Raw genomic sequence first — 23,313 nt, forward strand, 5'->3', positions numbered from 1 at the left:
AGTTTCACATATATTTTACTATTACAAAGTAACCATTTATACACGGGACCAATAAACAATTCTTATTCGTTGAATAATTCGATGATGTTATGTTTCTGTATTTGCTCAAACACTTTTAGTGTAATAGTTCATAATTATTTAGTTTCTTTTTTAACACTTTACCGTCACTTAAGTAATCAACTGAAAATGTTTATTATTTAAACTTTATGAATGACAAACAGTTCACATTTTTACTGCAAGACACCATACGTTTATAGAATTGTAGTTTGTTTTGTATTAATTGCAATATAATAAGTATCTTAATGACGGCACATAACAATTTTATATTCTTTGTATGGCATTTTTTAAATCTCTTGAGTTCATTTCATCACATATCATAGATATAACCATGATCATTATTATAAATATATAGTTAATGGATTGACGTTATTTTTATTACTATCATGAAAATATAATGAATGAATTGACGTAATAGTTATTACCTGCATGAAAGTATTGTTTATCCAGAACATTTGTTTGATTACAGTTACTATACATTACTCTATTACTTTTGAAAATCTTTGTCTAGTCTTTATGAAAATCTACAACTTATTCAGGTTTGTGAAAACGTGAATTAGATTTCAAATGCTACTGTTTTTATGCTATGGAAATGTACGACTGGTGACTTTGAAGGCCTATATATATAACGGTTTCAAAAATTCAAAGACTAAGTATAACGGCGGTGTTTTTCTGATGCATTGCATGTCATGTTGGTTTTTTACATCAAATTGTCTATTAATGTTTATTTCACTTTTAATTTAATCTAATGACTCGGAATTTTATCTGGTACTTTAAATATACTACTTCAAAGTTAAAAAAAGACGGGATAATTCATTCTAGGGGGTAGTCGGGTGCTTTCGAATTATTTTTCAGGGTGGTGGTGTGTGTTTTAGCGTTGTTTTTCATTGTATATTCAAATCCTTTACATATTATCCAGACAACCAGTCTTTCAAAAAACAAAACAAAAAAACAGAATTATGCCAAAATAAATAATAAAAAACAACATTTTAACCACTAGATTCTTTACCTAATTTTTGTTTTGTTTTGACTAAACGGTAGCGACTGTTTGCGTATTTCGTATTCACTGAAGCTGACAGGTAAAATAAGTGCATCTAACATTTGTAGAGAAATATTGGTGCAGCAATCATATCAATTATCTTTAAAGGAGTCAGGACAATATCGTACGTATACTAAACACTTGTCACGATATATTTCTTGCACTTTTTTGCAACAATCAATCACTAAAACAATCATTCAAACAGTAGAAAAATTATCTATTCACCATATTAACAAGATATTATAAACTACTTCTTAAAATTGTATTTTTTTTTTACAATAACTAACTATATTCACAATGTTAACCGACTTTTAATAATTTATAAGATTAACCATAATTTGATAAGCTTTAACATATGTTTTAAATGATAAAGCAAAAGTTTTATAATGATAATACTAAAACTTTTTTATGAAGCATATTTATGAGATACCGTACAATAAACGTAGTTCGTTATATCTTCAGGGCTATCTAAATAACATATATTGTATTTATCCAAAGTATAACCGATTTAAAGCACTGCAGCCTGTATGAATGCAGAAATGAAATTTAGAAAATTCTTACTGAATTGATTTCAGACTAATGTACAAATCATGTTTGGAAAGCTACGTTCACCATTTATGGTCAAGGAAATTTTTGCCCTTCTTATAAAACTGCCAGATTCTTTTAATGACACTACGTATTCATACTTTGTTTACCTATAGTATGTAGAGTTTAAAAGGTAACATATCTTCTCTGTGTGTACACAAAAGATGTTCGTTTGAAAAGAGACTCAGTATTTTCAAATGTTAAATTTGAGCATGATATATCTTAAGACATAGTAGCTCAATAGAAAAATATATTTATATTGAATGCATTTAATTACGTTTTTTAAATATTGCTTTTTGCTTGTACATGTTGGTATATTTGAGTTGTATTTCATTTACTTTATAGAGCGGCGTTTGCGAGTTATATAGACAATAGGCAATAACGTTCACTTTCAAACTTGAAAGTTGTAGAATATGTAAAACTTTAAGCGAAAAAAATCGGGGTCACCGTTCTCATTTTCAGTTCAATCATTTCACTATTCTAGAGAGTCCGTTACTGAATAGTATCAAATAAGCCTTATTTGATTTCGCAAAAATATTGCAGTTGTATGGAAATTATTCAGAATGTCGATTGCAATGTTGTTTTTTTGTGTTTGTTTTTGTTGTTGTTGTTGTTGGTTTTGTTATTTTTTCAAATCTAAAGTATATATCTAATTGTTCTTGACCTAGTCGCCTGAATCCTTCAATTGAATGCCTATCCAAACTGATAGATCTAGACAAGTACGTGTGTTGTTTGTTTGTTTATTTTGTTATTTATGTATTTGATGTTATAAAAGAGCATTAATATTTCAAACTTATATTTGACTGCCCTAAAAACATAGTTAAGGCTTGGGACTTTAATTCGGTTAAGAAATAAATTTAATTTGGATAATGTTGAAAAGAGTACTAAAACACGAAACACGCACAAACACATGTGTAAGAAATGAGAGTGCATGTGTTTCCATTAATAAAAAAATTATGAATTTTCAATTTTTTATACTTGTAATCAGGTCATTATGCAAATTTGCCTCTTGTAAAGTTTTTATTGTTAAAATAAAATTGATGAGTATTCTAAGTACCCAATTTACTTTATGAGGCAAGATCTAAGAATGGTTTGAGCAAAATGGTTTTTTTTCGGATCCGATTTGTTAAGATGGTTTGGTGTCATACAGTACATTTTGTCTAATTTGCTGCGCAAAGGTGTATGCTTAATGGTAAATATACAATGTTAACATTTTATAAGAAAAAAAGAGAGGAGTCGCGAAAAAAAGCAAGATCGTTGTTTTCCAAAGTATGTTTATATGTGTAATTTGAAAATACATGCATAACGAATTTATATAAAAATATTTTGTATTTATTGGTAGTTTTACAAGAAAATTATTTTGATTAGAGCAAATTATTTTTAGAAATGAGTGAAATATTTCTTCTTCCGAAAAGGGCAAAGGGCAAATCGGTATTTTGATTTCCATAGCAAAATGGTATTTTGATTTCCATAGAAAACACTAAACCTGTATAACTGTACTAAATCCTTAAACGAAAACGAATCAAATATGTTTAAGATATATGATCAAACGGAAACTTTAGGAAAACTTAACAGGACCAAAAAAAGGTGCTTTTAAGAAATAAAGCTATATCATTGTTCAGGTTTAATGGGTGAAAAATACTTCATTTCATAAGAATAATTTATTTAATTAGATATAACATCACTCTTGCAGTTGTTCATTTTTCACATAAATTGTGATGTTGGAAAAAGAATACTATGCATGTAAAAAAGAAAAATAGTTGAAATTGTAGGAACATTGTTACTTAATGCAAAATACGTCAAGGAGTTAAAATATCTATAAATTAACCGTTTGATAGAAACTCATCCTGATATTTTTAATATATACATTTTTTCACATTTTTATGCAGTTCATAAGTATGTAACTTTAAAACTACAATTTGGAATTATGAACTATCTACTGTAAAGATCACTCATTTGATACCTGATTTAAAAAATACTTGAAAGATATCAAAAATCAGGAAAGTATATTCAAATGTGTTGTCTTACAATATATGTATCAAATTTGCCAAACTCTGCTAAGATATTGGATGCACATTGTTTTACACAGATATTCACATGCTATAATTGTAGAGAATAGTGGAAGCAACTGTGAACTCGTAAGAATCATTATGCTTACCTTGTTTTTGCACTTAATAAACAGTTTGCACGTTTGATTATAGTATTAAAGTATGAAAGAACAAATCACTTATTTTTATATCTAGTGAATAACGAGGAACCATATTTTGTAAGTGGGAATATAAATTCCTTCGTGCTAACAAGACTGAACGATCAACTTGTCAAAAACACTTAATGCATTCAGCAATGTATTTTGTCATATGCCTGTTCTTTTGAGAATGTGGAATTATTACGATAGTGTGTAAATATGTTCTTTAGATGATAAATTTTATGATAACGTAACATTATGTCGCAGGTCGTTATCGAATTCAAAGGGACGTTTATAACTTTAATTGTACAAAAACGAAGCATATTCAGGTAAGACGCTTAATTATTCAAATTATATTGTTCATCATGAACTAATTTTGCAAATCGTTTACAGGCAAACTTTGATATTAAATGACAATCTACTATATGATTTACTGAAAACAAACAACACATGGAATTCTATAGAATGTTTATACTTAGAGAAAATATTAATTTCAAATTTGAATCCGATTTCTCCCAAAACAATAATGTTCTAATATCCCAGATAACAAATTTGAAACCAATTTTTAAAAAAAGTAATATCAGATACATGTTGAATTGCATAACATACGCAAAACCATGGAACACCATTTTCTACTTGCCGGCGGTTTATTGCTTATATATACATATATTTGAGGATGGTTTTTAAGGATATGTGGACATGTTAAAATTTTGACATTATGCTCAATTTTTCATCGTCAAGTTGAGCTGAATTGAATATAAATTTCAAAAGATTGACTGATGTCACGGTTATTGATCAAAAGTTGATATTGGAACATATTTAGGATAAAATATTAATCTGGCTTAAATATAAAAAAGACTGCCCCTCTCTTTTTATAAATTAAAATTTACAGGTAAATTATGTTGGATATTTTCAGAAATTTTCTTGGACCATGTCACTTATATATCGCTCTTGCGGAGTAAATTATAAAATTATAAAGAATTATGGCAAAAAGTAGACATATTTTGACTTTCACTTGTTCACTCACTATATACCCTTGGATAGATATAATGTCACTTTAATTATAGCATTATGTAATTCATGTTACCTAGTTAGTATAGCCAGATGAACATAACATTTAACAAAATGTCGGTATTATTTTTAGAAGGATAATAAGCTATACATTGACATGTCTTTGTTACTTGGTGTGGGAATATGAAAAAGACATATCCGTCAGAAAAAAAAAATAACAAAATAAATCTATACAATTTATTATTTACCAATGATATATAAGTGCACACCATTTTACAATATGTTTATATATTTACTCGTATTTGAGCAATCGTTGTGCAATAATGCATTTGTATGCAAATACCTCAACTACTTTCATTAAAAAACAGATTTAAAGATGACTGTACTAAATTCTTATAAATTTTGATTGCTCGTTATAAATGTTAGACGTTAAGAGAAAAGAAGAAAAGGGAAGTGTAAAATAAATCAATCATGTTTTGTTATCAAACAACTCCGATCCAGCTCTTAATGACCAGCTGAATAACATAATCTTTACAATCTTCGTTATCAATTATCAAACTATCAAAGGTAGAATAAAACATGCGTTATATGTTTATCACGTTGGTGGAATGTTTATTGTCTTTATACATAATAAGTGTGCAGGTATAAAATATGAGCATCGTAATGCTATTATTATGTCCTTTATATTTCCTGGTTAGATAAGGAGATGCCAGGGAAAATGAATAAATCATGTTAATTTGTCTTATTGTATATTAAGCAGACATCAAAAGTGCTCAGGTTTGTTTCAAATTTTGCTTAATTGGTCAACAAATCAGACTTATTTATGAAGGATTTAAAAATATATCGCTGTTAACATTGTGAATACTGGCCAGTGTATTATATGGCATATACAACGATTTATCTGTCCAATGAAAACAGTGTTATAATTGTATGCTTTTAAAGTTCAAATTATTTTACAAAAAAACAAACAAACAAAAGAACACAAAAAAACGCCTCAAAACGGCGAACTTGAACAATGAAATTACGATGAGTTTTTTTAAGCTTCATCTTTATTTGAAAAGTATGCCGACCGAATTACTTTTCATTAGAGGGAAACAAACACCTTACAGTGTGAAACTTCATGTGAAACTTATGTTTCCTTAATCACCTTGATTTAGCTGTAAATAAATGTTCTCTCTGTTTAAACCACGTACTCATGTAAGGTCTTCCGAGGGAACGTTTTGTCTTTTTCGTGTATATGGATTTATAAATGGCACCCGTAATAGCTGTAAACAATTGGTTTTAATTGGTAATAAGTATCATATCAAATAATACAATTAACGACATGCTTTTCATATACAATCAAGAAAAAGTCTGATTTTATTTGAAATATGCGAACTTTAACTGCACCTGATGTGTTGAACTTATATTTTTCCTCTCATTATTAAACATTTCTGGAAAAAATCACGGACGAGCTTCTGGTTTTATGGGGCGTTGTGTGCAATAGATACATATATTGAGGTTGTGATGCATGTCATATTACTAGAGGGGGATAATTGATAACTATGTTTTGTCGTGGCCAATAACTACATTATCCCTTTTACGTGTTGACATTTTGAAAACATTTTCTTTAGCCTATAGACATACAATATATACTTTTCTCTGGGCAAACTTTTATACCGATGTGTCTTTTTCCATATGTTATAATGTAAGGATTAGAATGGTTGAAAGATTGCGTAAATGACCTTAAAATGAAGTTCATCAGGATCACTAGAAAAGCTAAATCTCTTACTTTGATAAGACAATTTTTTTCTTCTAAAATTCGTAGCCACAACATGAATAAATAAAAAGTCTGTAAGGAGGATGTTAGTCTGTACCTTTGTTTCACGACATTTCACTAATGTGTACATTTGTTTTAAGTTAATATATCACTAAAAATAAAAAAAACACGAAATTTATTAAGCTATTGAGATGCTTTTTCTAAACATATTTATTTCTCGAATATATACATAGACATTTATACATAAACAAAATAAATCAAACATGTTTATATTCAAGAAAAGGATTACAACGGAAGACTTAGTCTTATAAAATTCTTCTCCTTTAAGTTACAAAACATTTAACTTATTGAAGTAAAAATTACATTTTACGCAACAAATATCATACTGGAATTTTTTTTATTTTAATTAATACTAATATAATATATTATACTATGTATATTTATAACAATACAACATAAAATAATTATGTTATCATTGCCGATTTAATTTTCTTAGTATCATAATTGATAAACCACGCTAAATTATCTAATGTTAGGACATTTATAGTACACAGGAGCTTTAACAGCTAACGTTAGTTAAGACTTTTATTAAAGTGTCTGTCTATATATCATTTCTTTTATATATGATATCTCTGACACATATGAATATGAAATGATTCCTGTATTCGATGATTTTTTTTATAAATATTGTACACAAAGTCTACTTAATATCTGAATCTTATACATGTTATAGAGACCGCCTCCGTAGTCGAGGGGTTAGAGTCGATGACTTCTAATCCAGTTACCTCTCTGGCGTGGGTTCCATCCCCGGAATATGCTTTGGTAGTTTAGCGCAGAGGAAGGTAGAATAGTACTGGTGTAACTCTCCAGGAACGATGGTTAGGAGCTTACCCGCCTAGGCGTAAAATGAAACAAACGAACAACATGTTATAGATATAGAGATTAATTCCTACTAATATTCTTTTGTGAAAAATACATATAGATATGTGTGAATTTACACAAAATCATGTGGTTCTGTCAAACTCTTACACTTGCCAATCAATGTTCTATTGTTATGTCTAGTGTAGAAACAATATATGCTTAATTGTACTTTAAATGCATCATAAGCTTACGTGTACAATACGTAATTGGCAATTGGTCAATTTCTTATTTCGTAATAAATTGAAATTTGTGTCAATTTCCCTTCCTAAGAACTAACCTGAAACAAAAATGTAGCATCTTCCAATTGACATATGTAAATCATTTGGGCAAAGTTCAATTTCAATTTTTACTATTAAGTAGTATAAGTTAACTGAAATGTACAATCCAAAATAATATGTAGAAACACAAAAAAACCGGTAAACAAATTGTAGAACTTTCATTCATCCAACGTTTATACCTAATAAGAAGGCACTACATGTCGGACGATAACATCTATTGCGGGAAGTAACTTATCGATTAAGAAAAGTACAACCTATTATAAAACAGAATAATATAAGATTTCTACATCGTTTATTTTCCTTTATAATTAAATTTTATATTCGTTTTCAGTTGGTAAAAAACTTGACAGGTATTTTAAGAACCGACGTTTAAACTTAATGAGCTATAAACACTTCCGTTTTGCGCTGTTTTATTAAAAAATCTTATTTCCCAAAATTTAGTCTTACAAACCATCTAGTTCACTAGGTTTAGTTTTATTCTATCAAGTATAGCATTTACAAGAAACAATATCTATATCTTTTAAAGGTCAATATAGTATTACGTTTTAAATAAAACCCTCAATCATACAAACCAAGATAAGAATAGGGGTTCGAATTATTAAGTGCCATTTTAACAAATAAACTTTGCCTTTGATATGTACGTATCAAAATAACATGATCATATACCGGGATTATGTAATACGTTCTTGCTCTCCCCTTGCATAGTATTTTGTATCTTTACGGGCTCAATCTATTTAGCAAACATTTATTCACGGCAAAAACACGGATAAATATTAATGAATCAACGTAAGTTATTACATTATGATAAAAGATCTGCAAATGCTTCGACAAACGTCACCCTTTGAATGACCTTAAACGCAATTGTTTTATATCCGCATATGTCTTACTAAACAAGTGTATGAAGTGGTAAATCGGAGTATATTTTTCTACATTTTGGCATTTTTAAGGTTAATTTTCTACTTTTCTTGATTAAATTTGGTATAAATCAAATTGCTAGAAAGTATATGGTAAGCTTGTCAAATGATATTTCGAAAATAACTTAAAAACGAAACTAATCTGTAATTGATACTGACCATCTTCATCACCCTTTCTTCTTCTAAAAGCAACAGAAATAAAACCCTCAATCATACAAACCAAGATAAGAATAGGGGTTCGAATTACAAAATTGATCTCCATAAAATGTAACAATCTCCTGAAGTAAATTTATTATCTGCATTATGATTTTTAATTTGCTATAAATATACCCATAAATGTGGTCTAATAATTTACATTTCATTTGATCCTTTAAAAAGAAATAACGCTAATGTGAAAACGGTGAGAGGCTTCCACCAAAAATTACGAATGATATTTGCACTGTGGCTTGTTCATAACAAGTATGCATCCAAAAAAAATCAATCAAATTAAAGGTTTAGGAACTTCAATTCTTGTTTCGTTTCACACTTTATTCTGCAAAGATTTTCTTTGATTAATGTTTTATATCTGAAATAAAATTGATGGGTCCTCTGAGAACCTAATCATTCAACATTAGACAAGATTTCCAAATTCCTTTAACAAATTGTTTTTCAGATGCGTTCTGTTTAGATAATTGGGTGTCAAGTGGTGCATTTTTTCTTAATTGTCTGGCAAATTGCTGATCGTATTAAAGAACGTAATCATTTTATTGGCTACACTCGTTGAATTATTTCAAACATGTAAAGATTATCAAGAGGAAGTAAAAGTTCATTTGATTATAATTATTTTTTATTTGAAAACCATCATTCAATTTGAATAATTTAAAGGTTTTACTGAAAAACATTTTTATTTATTTTCTTTTTATCTCTCTATTGTTTTAATCATTGTTGCCAGAACGAATTCTTGGATTGTTGATGTTTTAAGAAATATTTGTTTAAATGCTAGTTAAAAACTTGTATCAGCATTCAATTTATCTAACTAAAATCTTTGTTTTTTTATTTTTATAAACGCAGCATCAACATGCCAGAAGGTATATTAACATTGACTGAGATTATAAAGAACAAAAGATAATTATTATGTCAAATCCGTAATGTAAATAATAGTGCATTGTAGCCATACATTACTCAAAGTTGTGGCGATCTTATTTATGACACTTTAAAATTCTCATTTTTAGCATTTATTATATTTGGCCGACTGGTAAAAAAGTGAACAACTGATTTAGAAAATTGAATGTTATCACAAATTTCAAACACTTGCCTAGATGTATGTTTGCCAAAAACGCTGAGTAATGTGTTATATGAAATATAATTGGATGCAAATGAAAATATTCTTCATAATGCACATAGATATCGATATTTAGGTGTAGCTGAATACTTTTTTAAAAGACCTTAAGCTTATCATTTATTGAAGAAGTCAATATGAAACTTTTTACTGTGTCTATAAAATTGATGTGAATTTAGAGCACTCAATGTATGAAGTACTTTTGCAAAGAATTTCTATTTTCGTATAAACACTATAATAATTAATGTCTGCACCTTAAGTATTAGAAGGAAAAAATGTAAGTGTTATAATTTTTTTTTGGTAGATTGCAAGTGAATTTGTATCCGATCACAGATAAAAAGATAATCTTGAAATTCAGGATTTATAATAATTATTATCATAAGTATTATTATATTCATTATAATTATTTCAAAGTTTTTGTTAAATTCATGCATAATTAGAGCCTACTTCAAGCGACCGTGTTTGTTTATTTTAAACGATTAAATATGTTAAAATCTTGGGGGATATACGATAAATAATGTCTCTGAACAAAGGAACCGTTAGCAAGAAAGTATTTCATTACCTGAATGCAGTATTCTTAAAACAATGTCAAATATTTATTATTTACCAAAATCAATGTTCAATCATTTTTTGTTTTTCTTTTTTGACATTATGTTTTCTTAATGAACAAACTTGAAGTAAAACCTGGCATAGCATATAATTCTTTAATTACATCCTCAAAACATGAACAATGTTCTATGTTCTGTTGTAATTGATATATTCTTTTTTATCATTAGTAAAATATATCTCTATGCAGAGCTTAAAAGTTTTCATTCTTTCCGTCCAGAGAAAATGTATGGTTAGAAACGTATTTGTAACAGACAAAAGCTTTATTCAGAGGCTCATTGCTAAATAGATACAGCTGTAAAAAATGAGAAAGTGCAGTCCTTAGATGTTTAATAAATCAATCTTCGTTTATTTATGAAAACACTAAGATCTAGATCGAGGAAGTCATAAAAGTTTAAAAGAAAATGATAAAAAAACCTTTTCTTATCAATTATCACTTTAAATCACAAAATTAAACATTTGATTCCTTTCTTTATATAATCTGTGTGATGTTTTTGGCAAAAAAGGTGAGTTTCAGAAGCGTATTATGAACACCGTGATACTATCATTAATCTCTGTTTCTTAATCTGATATGATTATTAAATGCCAGGTGTATACGTAAAATTTTACCAAAAATAACTCGTGCTTTTGTCTTTTGTCTTTTCTCTTTATCAGTTATCTAAAGTGTTGTTTTATTATGCCCCCCTTCGAAAAATCGGTGGTCCGTCGGTCTGTCGATTGATCTGTCAGTCCGTCGGTAGACCACATGGTTTCCGCTGATTATATAAAAAAACTGATTATATAAAAAAAACTATCGATCATACATCCTTCATATTTTGTATACTGATTTGTCATCATTGGTAGATGACCCCTATTAATTTTGGGGTCTCTAGGTCAAAGGTCTAGGTCACAGGGGCCTTAAATGTCGAAAAAATCCTTTCATTCTCTTAAAAACTATTTATCTTAAAGTTTTCTTATTGGTCATAACTAATTGATGACCCCTATTTATTTTGGGGTCACTATGTAAAGGTCAATGTCACGGGAGCCTTAAATGTCAGAATGGTTTTGCTCATTATCATGAATTTTTTATTACAAAGTCTTCATATCTCACACACTGATATGTTATAACAAGTAGATGACCCTATCGATTTTTGGGTCCCTAAGTCGAAGGCCAATAGCACAAGAGGCTTAAATGTCATAATATTTTCCGCTCAATATCTTAAAAACTGTTTTTCACAAATTCTTCATGTTTCACATACTAATAGGTAATAATAAGTAGATGCCCGCTATTATTTTGGAAACACTTGGTCAACGTTCAAGGTCAAATGGCGGCGTGACCGAGTGGTTAACGCGTCGGACTAGTCATCTTACGATTGCTGATCGCGTGGGTTCAAACCCTGTCAGGGGCAAGCTGTTGTTTCCTTGAGCAAGAAACTTTACATTCATTGCTTAGTACTGGTTGGTTCCAGGAACCAATTCGAGAGTGTTTCAATAAGCTTATAGCTTCCAACAAAATCGAACTAAAATAAATTTGTATAAACAAAAGGTCAAGACCAAAGGAGCCTTAAATGTCGGAATTGTTTCCGCTTATTATCGTAAAAACTATCTGTCACCAAGTCTTCATATTTCGCATATTGATTGGTCATGGCTAGAAGATGACCTTTATTGAATTTAGGGTAACGAGGTCAAAGGTCAAGATTACAGTAACCTCAAATATAAAAGTCGTTTTCGATTTATTATTATTGAATGGCAAGTCTGACAAATGTCTAAGTTGGTTGAGCACTTTCATGTCCCCATTTTTGTAGCATGTTTCTAAACAATATAAGTCAATGTCTAGAAAGGGGGGGCATATGTGTCGTTCGACATTTCTTGTTTTAGAAATGCTTTCAATTTTTGATTGTTTTAGAAACATAATTATGTTTATGAAAACGACCGAAATCAGCAACACCTACACTTTTAACTGATTACTTATTAAAATACATGGAACGCCTTGTTATAGTTTAGTAATTTGTCTGGTAAAAATGAAACAGTTTTGAAAATGAAATATATGGTTTAATATTATATTCATGAATATATGAATTATCAGTTCTAAAATTGTACGCGTGTTTATCATATCACTTCAATCGTAACAAATCAAATCAAACTTTATTGAGTTATAAGGCCACCGGCCCATACACATATAAAGATTTATAATACAAAATATACATTTGTGGATGCTACAAATCAGACATGGTTAAGACATAATAGAAATATATAAAACAAAATGTCAACAATTATCATAGAAATAGAATTGGTATTAATTATCTAATCATAGACAAAAATAATCGTGTTCTTTAAGCGCTACATTTATCAAAGAAAAGTATAAATTACTAATTATCTAAACATAGACAAAAATTGATCACGTTCTCTAAACGCTAGATATAGAAAAGTTGCTAATTTCTTAATTGTATCAATATCTTGAGTTGACATCAGATTATAATATTTTATGTATGAAGGATATTTCCAGAAATAATCACTGATGTAAGTATGTCTTATATTAGAGTAAAGTGGACAAATAAGTACAAAATGGTACTCATTTTCTTGTACACATTCACAAAATGGGCAATATCTATAATCACGTTCAATACTACTATATCGCCCAGTTTCTATCGATTAACAATGGGATGAAGATCGAAAATTTGCTTTTTCTAATATCCAGACAAAAACATATTTTGCAGGTAAATAATCTTTTTTAAAATGAATATAATACATCAATTTCACATTTAATGAACATTTTTATATCAAATTTTGAACATATTGGTCTTTTAATCTTTTGACATATTCTGATAAAAATAAAATTGGCTGATCCACACATTGCATTTCCCAATTATATCCATAACCGTTTTGATACAAGTTAGTTCTAACTACAGTGACCAATATTATAAAATATCTTAACATATTATAACAAATTTATCTAGAAGGATGCATATTAATAATACGTATCCAATATTTCACAATACGTTTATAAACCAGTATATAAATAGGGTAACGACCCAATATCTCCAAAAAAAACGGAATCATTGCAAGCTGTTCTCTTTACATAAAGAAAACGTTGACATGTATATTTATGAATATCTTTAGTGCATGATATATTACCTGTTCCCCATTTTTCGCAGCCATACAATAATACTAGACTAACTTTTACATCAAGTATTTTGAAGAATGTTTGATAGGGTATACATCCTTAATTATTTAACGAGCTGACAATATAATTAAATACTTTCTTAGCTTTAATCGCATTGTCCTCTGCCATTTTGTATAAACATAGGCGATTAGTAAAATACAAACCAACATATGAAAACCCATTAACTATATCAACATTTATGTTATCATAAACCCAAGATTCTCTAGCAGCTATTCTACCGCCTCGTTTGAAAATAATTATTTTCGTTTTTTCAATATTAACATATATCTTAAAATCATTACAAAATTCATAAAGTAAATTCAATTGTTTTTGCAGACCAACTACTGTGTCTGATATCAAAGCTACATCGTCTGCAAAAAAAAGCATAAATATTTCAGTTATATCAGGGAATAATTGTATCCCTCTAACAGTTACATGAATGGTCGGGTTACTTTTAGAACTATTTTGTTATTAAAGTATGGATTTTTAGTCAATGGAAGAAAGCAATTTATTAATATGTCACTTTGTTTTCTAAATCGATGTATTCTAAATATTCACCGAGTAATAAACGATTTCAATCTTTTAATACGTGTTTAACAATGTAAATGAAGTTATTATTGCAACGTTATTTTGAAGCACAAATTAAAGTTCATATGTACTTTCAATGAAGGTTTTTGTTAAATTACAACAAGTTCTGAAGTGGTTTTAATTTAGATGCAAGACAAATGTGTTTAAAAGTAGAATTAAATCAGAACTTTTATCGGCGTTTAATACCTTCAACAACCCGCTTAATATATTTTCTACTATAAAACAAAATAATGAAATGAAACGTAAATTAATTAATAACAAAACGCATTTGTGTTTATTAAGACAAACGAGAGAGAGCATCAAATTCGCATTAAAATATAAAAATTGAGCACTAAATGAAAATCAATGGAAAACAACAAAACGTACAAAACAAATAAGAGCAAGGTCATCTATAAATTTATCTTAAGATGATATTAACAAGTTATTTATACATTAACATTATGTTGCATGTTGCAAAATTTTAATGATAATTTATTTTGTATTGAGTATAAAGAACTGTTTAAGATGTTTGATGTCATTTCAGGTTTCTAAAAAAACTATTGAAAACACATGATATCTAAATAAATATTGAAAGATTGTTGTGTTTTTACAAAGGAAACCCGTGCCGGGCTTTTTGTTTTGATGTCCGAGATGAAAAATATTTGAAAATAGTCAAAAGATGCTATGTTGGTGTGATATTTTTTTCAAGTATGATAGAAATAGTTTAGAAAAATATAAAATGGCGTTTCTTTAATTTTACGTCACGTCCGTTGTATTGGAATTCAAATTTGGTTTCATTTTCCCAATCATAACGATAGAATTAAATAAAAGTTCGATGTTATAACGTGATGTTTTTTTGTTTCAAAGCAGCCCAAGTTGATTTGAAGATGTTCGGCGCAGGTGATTACATAGCAGTCATTCTTTTGTCAGCAATTACGCATTATAGTAGAATCATTCAAATGTTGCTTCGTAAAATTCATTCAGCTTACTTAACCATCGTAAATATGATGTTTTTATTGCACTGGTATGTTAAATTTAGATCTAGAGTAGCATACTAGTATTCTGGGAAAGCTGGAAATAGCAGAGTTGGTTCTTGCATCAGATTGGTGGGTATCTTGTTAAAGAAAAAGAATCAATTGTGTCTTTAAAATCATATCATCATGTTCAACCTTTTTGCCAGGAGAATAGCTGGCGGGTACGTTGCATCAACAGAGTAAACACAGCTGTAGTGATCAAAGAACGGGCCCCTGAAGAGAGCGAGCGACTTTCCATATCATATTTGAAAATGCCATTTTGATGTTGAAGAAACCATTTGAAACTATAAACACCTTTTAATTTTCTGTTTAAAACAGATAAACATGCGCTAATAACAATATTGTTGGAGCTGAAAAAAGACCGGTGTCAAATAAAATACAAAAGTAGGAAATAATCTATTTGATGATTGATTGTTCGTTTCGTTTTGTTATGTTTTGTTTAAATCTAAGTTTAAAATGATGTATTTTAATTTCAAGTATAGATATAGATGAGTACTGAGAAAAAATCAGATACGGTTATGCGTATACTGTCTGTAAGTAAATTGATAAACCTTCTTTGTATAACAATAGACTCGAAAATACTGTACTTATTCTTTGACCAAGATTATCGGATATCGTGCTGTCAAGTTTCTGCCCTAATAACTACTATGTTTTATGTCTAACCTTGTGAAAGTAACTCCTGATTAATCATTGACAATTTTCTTGTCTTTTGTAGCAACTTAAGATTTTTTGTCAAAGATATATGTCTTTTCATTGATATATGATACTCGGTTGTTTGTTTATATGCTTCATGAATTGTAGTATTTTTTTGTATTCTTGGAAGAGAATACTGTCTAATGAAATAAGTATCTTGTCGTAGGTTTGTCATAAAACAAATCTATATAAAGATAAACGCTGCTCATCTTAGAGAAAAAATACTTATATCGCAGCAATTAATTGAAATCTATGAAATTCTTACTGAATATGTATCATTTCAACTATTCAAATTTCAATTTAAACAATATAAAACTGTGTATGGGAAGCTGCATTCCTTATAACAGGTCAAGTTTGTGCTTTTTAAAAAAACTGCAAGTTTTTTTTTAATGACGCTATATATTCATATTGTGGCCTCCTATAGTGTAAAGAGTTTAAAACATTACTTATTTAATATGTGTGAAGTCGAAACATGTTGATATGATGTTTACAAATAAGAGACAGTGTAGCAATTTTCAGTATTTTCAAATATCAAAAATCAAAGCATGATATATCTTCAATATGTAGATATCTTCAATATGAAGTTGATTTGTAAAATATTAATATTGATATATATATACTTATCCTGATAGAAATTATATACGAATCTGAATTAGAAAATTAATTTGAATTAACTTATAAAATTACATTTATTACGATTAAGTTTTAAGATATTTTACATACATAAATTGAATTTATTATTGAAAATATTTATTTTCTTTCTCTCAGTCAAACAATAAATATACTTTCACTTAAAGAAGTTTTCTCTTACCTAATATATTTACCTTAAACTTATGATGTAAAAAACATATGTTGCTTGTATGTTAACGTGCTTATAATTATTATCTTGTTTCAAGGTGGCCGAGTATAACTGAACGTTGTTTGATGATTGTAATTATACAGTGTAGTATATATTTTCTGGCAGGAATAACTCAGGCTAGTAGAAGCAATTGAATATTTCCTCATAAATGTCACTCAACGTACCTTGGATCGTAGTGTATAGGTAAATATTCTTTTTCGCGCGAGCATTTTTCATGTTACTTGTGAGAACTCAATGTTTTTTTTTAAAATTCATAAAATGTTATTCCACACTACCTGTAGTCGTATGAGTATAATGCAGTAAAGATTAAACCTATTTAGGATATTATAACAACATTGTTGTTGCGTTCTCTGGACTGAAATATGTTAAATATGAAAAATGAAGATTCATGTAGTCCTTGAGGAATTCAATGATTAAATCAGTTTAGATAAGATGAAAAATGTCATGTCAACTCCAAAACATGCCGAATTTTCGGCTTTTATTTCAGTATATTTTTGGGTTTTATAATTAAGTCAAACGTTTTTTAATGAAATCTTAATGATTTATGTCATCAGCAAATGTACAATTACACACAAGTCATTTTCTTAAGACAAAAAGTTTAAGAACGTTTAACAAACACCGTCTCAATAATCATTCTTGTAAAAACGATAATAAGTTATTACAGACAAAATGCTTATTGCATAGAAATTTGAATATTTCAAATGTTCTGCTTTTCCCGTTACATTATTAATCATATCGTGTACTAAGATTCTTTTTCAGTTATTTTGAATCATATTCGTTTCGGTAAATTTATTATGTGTAATTTATCATATTAACAACAAATTATATGTAAAAAAAATACCATTAATAAATACAACATTGTAGAACCCCGTTTAATTCATTACAACATAAAACTGTATTACCCTTTTGCTAGTTGTAAGTACGGTATTCTGTTGATAATATAGATACTGTATCTTATATAAATTTCAGCAAGCATTATGTAATACGTTTTTCGGTTTTGATTATATTTTATACAATATTAAAACTATTTATTTCACTACCATTGACAAGCTTGGTACTTAGATGTCATTTGTGATTAATCTCCGAATTTACTCTAACATAAAATGCACAATATATTGTCACTGGAAGACAGTGATACAACAAATGATGTTTGCATTTTTTTTTCAGTCTTTCTTCTCGGTACTTCAATGAACATTAGTCTTGAGGTAAGCATTGTGATATAAACAGGGAAACGTGAAACGTTCATTTCTTATAAAATAATATTTATCCCTGTAGACAAATCGGATTTAATCACAGTAATAAAAACATCTTAATGGAAAGAAATGACTATGTTTTATAGCATTACAGCAAAATAAAGATTACTATTTATATGATTATGCTAAAGGAATAAAAGGTTTACCAATGAACTTTTTAAGGGATTATTATACATCAACAGGTACGTAACAGATTTATTGAAAACAATAGTTTAAAAAAAGCTAAAAAATGATTATAACAAATCCAATTTTTTTATGCTAAAGGCCGGGAAATTTAGAAAGAAATGTTTGACGACAAAAAATCATTCTTTTCCAAGCTGTAGCTAGTTTATATTTTAACGTAGATTGTATGCTTATTACAAATTAATAATTACATGTCCATTAAAAAAGAATGACATGGTTACAGCAAGATAATCTTCATTTGCCAATGATTGTTTGAAAAATAATGTCATTTTACCTTTTTAATACTTGAAAATAAAGCTCACACAACAAATGTGTATGTGTAGTTGAAATGAAAATTGGCGATATCAATTAATTGACATCAAATTGTTAATAAAACAAGTCATTCAGAACGCTTTGTGAAATAAAGATTGTTATTGCGCAATCATGTTTTATCAAGCTCTTAAGTACAATCAAATCATTATTTTAATAACAGTCATTATTGTTGTCTACAGGCAGAATCAACGATAACTTCAAGCATTGCATTTCTTTAGCATGAAAGATAAAAACATAAACTGAAGTTATATATATCGTTATTTAGTAAAAAAAAGCATAAGTAACTTCTTTTTTATGTGTTCATTTCTTATCATAATACTAATAGAAATTTATTTCTTATTTCAAGATAGATATAATAGTCATAAAATGTGTAAATCTGTATCAATATTCATTATTTAAGAAGAAATTCACTTGCAGTTATTTACTTTTTATCAAGCAATCTCAGAAGACTAATTTTTGATGCTCGCTCAATAATAGAGGGTAAACGCACCTGCATTAACATATGCTGAAGCTCGAAGATCACTTAAAGCCCGAGCCTGCCGGGCAAGTGATTAAATTATTCTGAGGTTTATGTGCGAAAAAAGGGAACATTAGTTCTGTTGTGTCGTAAAGGGGAATATGTCTAATCGGTAATTCTGTGTTTCGTTATCTGTATTTCATAGGTCACGTGCTCATGCGATGTCATTTGACATTTTTGTAACCAGGCTGTCATTGCATTCAGCTGCTTTTACATTGCGAGTCACGCATAATAAAAAACGTACAACAACGTTGCATGATATCGAGAATCTATGCGTTAATGCATGTTTTCTTCTTCGTTTATGTGTACCTGCGTAGGCAGTTTTTGTTTAAGAATTAATTTTATTTTATTTCGCTTATTGTTTTCTCGTTACACATATTATCTTACTTGGGATCCGTACGCCACTCTTTACGGACAAACAAGAAAGTGTCAAATTAAAGGTTCCATGATCACTGCAGTACAAACAGGTCTTTGGATGCAATCAAAATTCCTACATAAACAACATATCCATTGAGAAATGTCGAATTCTGCTTAAACTATGGGATGAGGATGTTAGAATGCATTTAGTTATGCTGTCAATAAAAAATTAAACAAAGAGGGCCAGCAACTTTTTTAAATTTCAATTTTCAAGATTACAATTTTTAAGGCACATTATGCCCCAGAAACAGATGAATTTTCATAACAGTCTGTAGAAAGGGCAAACATGAATTTTATTATGTTTCAATAATTGTTTTTGAGAATGTAAAATCCTTATTACCTGAAGAAAGTAACGATAAATGTAAAATTATTTTTCATAAAAGTAGGAAATTGTAAACAAAGTAGTATTTTGACTTCTATGCAAAATACTAATTTACTATTTATAACAACTGCTACTGTACTAATTGCCAAAAAGCAAACGATGACAAAGATGGTTAAGGTTATTGGCTAATGAGTAACTTTTTGGAATAAAAAGCTTTTATAGCTTTTTATGGTCAATTTAATAAATTTAACTTCATGAAAACCATTGTTAAAAGTTGTGTTCTTTTCACTCTCTCTACAATATGACTTGGTGAGAAACAAAAATATCATAAACTGTCAATCTCATTTGTTCTGCAGACTGCAATATCGTCATGTCATGTGCAATAGTAACAGCGTTTGTCGCAAAATGCAGTGAACTGTCTGTGATTTTGATTGCGTTCTGCCTTATAAAATGATTTGTCTGTTCAACTGTTTCATAATCATCATATAAGTAGCATTGACTCGGCAATGTAGCTTTATTGTGATCAATTCAAACATTTTTCAAATTATATTTTGATACGATTTTCTCGAGATTGTATAAAACAATGTATTAATTTTAATTGTCTTAATGAACGATTTATTTTTATAGCTATACATAGGTAAATTGTAGTGGGACATCTTAGTGAAAGTTAGAATTCTTTTCAAAATTATTTTGTTACTTTTGACTCATAACATAACATTATTTATTTACACTTCAACGGCTCTATTTTTGTCAATAAACTCTAGAATGGAATGAAAAAGAGAGATTAACGTAAGTACCAAACAAAAAATATTCACGAACAAAGTTAGTTGCATTAAATAATATTTTAAGTACATTTATTCGAATCATGATATTTATACATCTACTATTGTTATAGAAATAAAACGTGAATCTAATATAAGACATAATAAAGTATAAAACTATGGAACAGAATTTATTTCTTTAATTATTTAACTATTTTGCTTTGTATAATTATTATTGAAATTATTGATTTAAACTAATTTTATTTGATTTATTGATTTCTCTTTGCATCTGCAATCTAAAAAGGTAAACTAGTTTGGTATAAAATAAAATAAAACTTGCCTTGTTATTTATTCATATGTATTAGGCAAATGTTAACCTTGTTAAGACACAAACCAATATCCATTTGTCTTTCCAAATGTAAGAAATAGGAGAAAAATTATTGCTTATTTGTGTCTTTCAAGTGCTTATTATGATCTTTCTTTTGCAATGTAGATATCAAAAAAAATTGTATTCCTACGCATACAAAGGTTTCACAGTTAGCAGCAGCAAAAGTCATATAATCAGAAACCAACTGTGCTTTTAGCTTTTAGTTTGCCTTTGTAAGCAAATATCACATATTTAATACATTTCGATTTTCTTAATTCAAATGTCATTGCTGGGGAAAAGATGTAAGATTTAGCAACTATAGGTGTGAAATACTAAATAGGTATCTCATTTTGTCGCGACCAGAAACAGATATTTTACTACAATTGATAATTGCACAACTACATATAGAATATTAAAAATACTCACTAATTATTAACTTCTACTGCGGACATCGTTTTATTGGATCTTGTCTATAAAAGTTGTCTCTCTTAATACTGCACAAAAAATTACCTGTCATAATATGTCGCTAATACGTCATACAGAAAATTATATTAGTGAAAACAAATTATCCCTTTCATCATGAAAACATCCGATATATTAGCAAAATCTAAATAAAAAAACGTTTGCCTATTTCTACAGTCGTATATAAAGATTTTCATGTATGCTACAAAAAGGCTTAAAATAATAGTTATGTTTTGAATGAACTTGATAAAAAGATTTCAAAACATGTCAAGATAAATAATCGTAAATTTAAGGAACTCCACTGCAGTAAAAAAGCCTAAATTTATAACATTTGAAACTGTTGAGTTCCTTTTAAATTTATATGACAAACATAGTTTTACAGTTTCAAGCCACTTCAGTTTAATGCAATCATTGTTAGGTTTATCAAAATAGAATCAAATAAATGTTGCAACCTGATTATAACGATCTGGTGTATCTTATCTTTAAAATAGACCTCTTAGCAGGTTGTTACAAACTTCAAATGCGCAAACATTCAAACAACAAAACAAATATTATACATGCAAATAGAATGACTGGTTAAAAAGAAAAACTGACTAGTTATATTGCATGTTTATGCAAGTGTTTTTTAGATATTCAACAAGACATGACATTTACAGAAAAAAAACTTTAGCTTATCACAAGCTATGAAATGGAAGTGAAACAATGTAGATAACGTTTCTGGACATTTAGTGACTAAATCTAATCAAACAAATAGCAATATTTACTGGATTAATTTGAATAGCAACATTTACCATTTCTTATCTTACAAATGATCTCATTTAAGAGTCATAGCTTTATACTAATGTCTAGTATTATGCTATTATCCGTTATCCAGTCCTGTGATTCTATATAATATTTAAGGTTGCTCGATGTTTTACAAAGACGTAAAGACCTAGTAACATTTTGCTTGTCATAAATATTGTTTACATTCCATAGCAATTAACTGATATTTATTAAGATTTTGTAACCGTTACCCATATTAAAATTGGTATATTGCTTTATAGATGATACATATCATGTACTTATGTGTCAGATACTGTTTAAGTAATATCTGATGATAATAAATATAACTTTTAGATAGGTATACAGTGATGTTTAAAAGTTGTTCTGAATGGCTGTGTGCCGTAGATTGCCACAACAACAAACATCATCATTTTCTTTCAAAAATAACTTTATGATATCTGTTTTAACATGTTGTCATCAAATCAGTAAAACCTATGTAAAGTTATTTACCAAGATAACTGTTGTTTCATATTGAAGTTCACTCTTTTTCGTACGTAATAATTCGAAGAAGGATATCTGATTTCCGTGGAAGAACTTGTTCATGTGACACCGATTGACTGTATAGTTATGTTAAGTATATTGTTTGCAAATAATACAGAGCACATTATTGAAAATACATTGTAAAAGGTATTTGAGAAAAAAATTATTGCCCTTTTCTTAAAATGTTAACAACCCCAAAACTATTTTATTGCTCATTTTTGTAAATAATTGCTGAAAGTTATATGCATAAAATGACGTTCCATCATGTTTCATATTGAAAATTAAATTTGATTTTTAATTATATTCTCTGGAAAAAGATATCAGGCTAACAGAAGATAATAATACTCACAATACATGCAATTTCTTTAATTTGCAACATGTTTTCAATTAAGAAATTCCCGTAAGCAAAATGTTTTGTCTTTCAACAATTGTGTCTTGGTTAGTTAAAA

General features: G+C 28.5%; 1 protein-coding gene across 1 annotated transcript in view; it reads left to right on the plus strand.

The window, feature by feature from the left end:
• Window positions 1-3,815: 3,815 nt before the first annotated feature.
• The window catches only part of LOC132757208 (RYamide receptor-like), a 79,716-nt gene continuing 60,218 nt past the window's right edge, over window positions 3,816-23,313 (plus strand). Inside the window, exon 1 of the mRNA XM_060748416.1 lies at window positions 3,816-4,195. The gene's annotated coding sequence lies outside the window, so the exon portion shown is untranslated. The remainder of the gene's footprint in view (window positions 4,196-23,313) is intronic.

This window comes from Ruditapes philippinarum, unplaced genomic scaffold (genome assembly GCF_026571515.1).
Source record: "Ruditapes philippinarum isolate M1 unplaced genomic scaffold, ASM2657151v2 ctg1990_1_1_1_1, whole genome shotgun sequence".
NCBI lineage: Eukaryota > Metazoa > Mollusca > Bivalvia > Venerida > Veneridae > Ruditapes > Ruditapes philippinarum.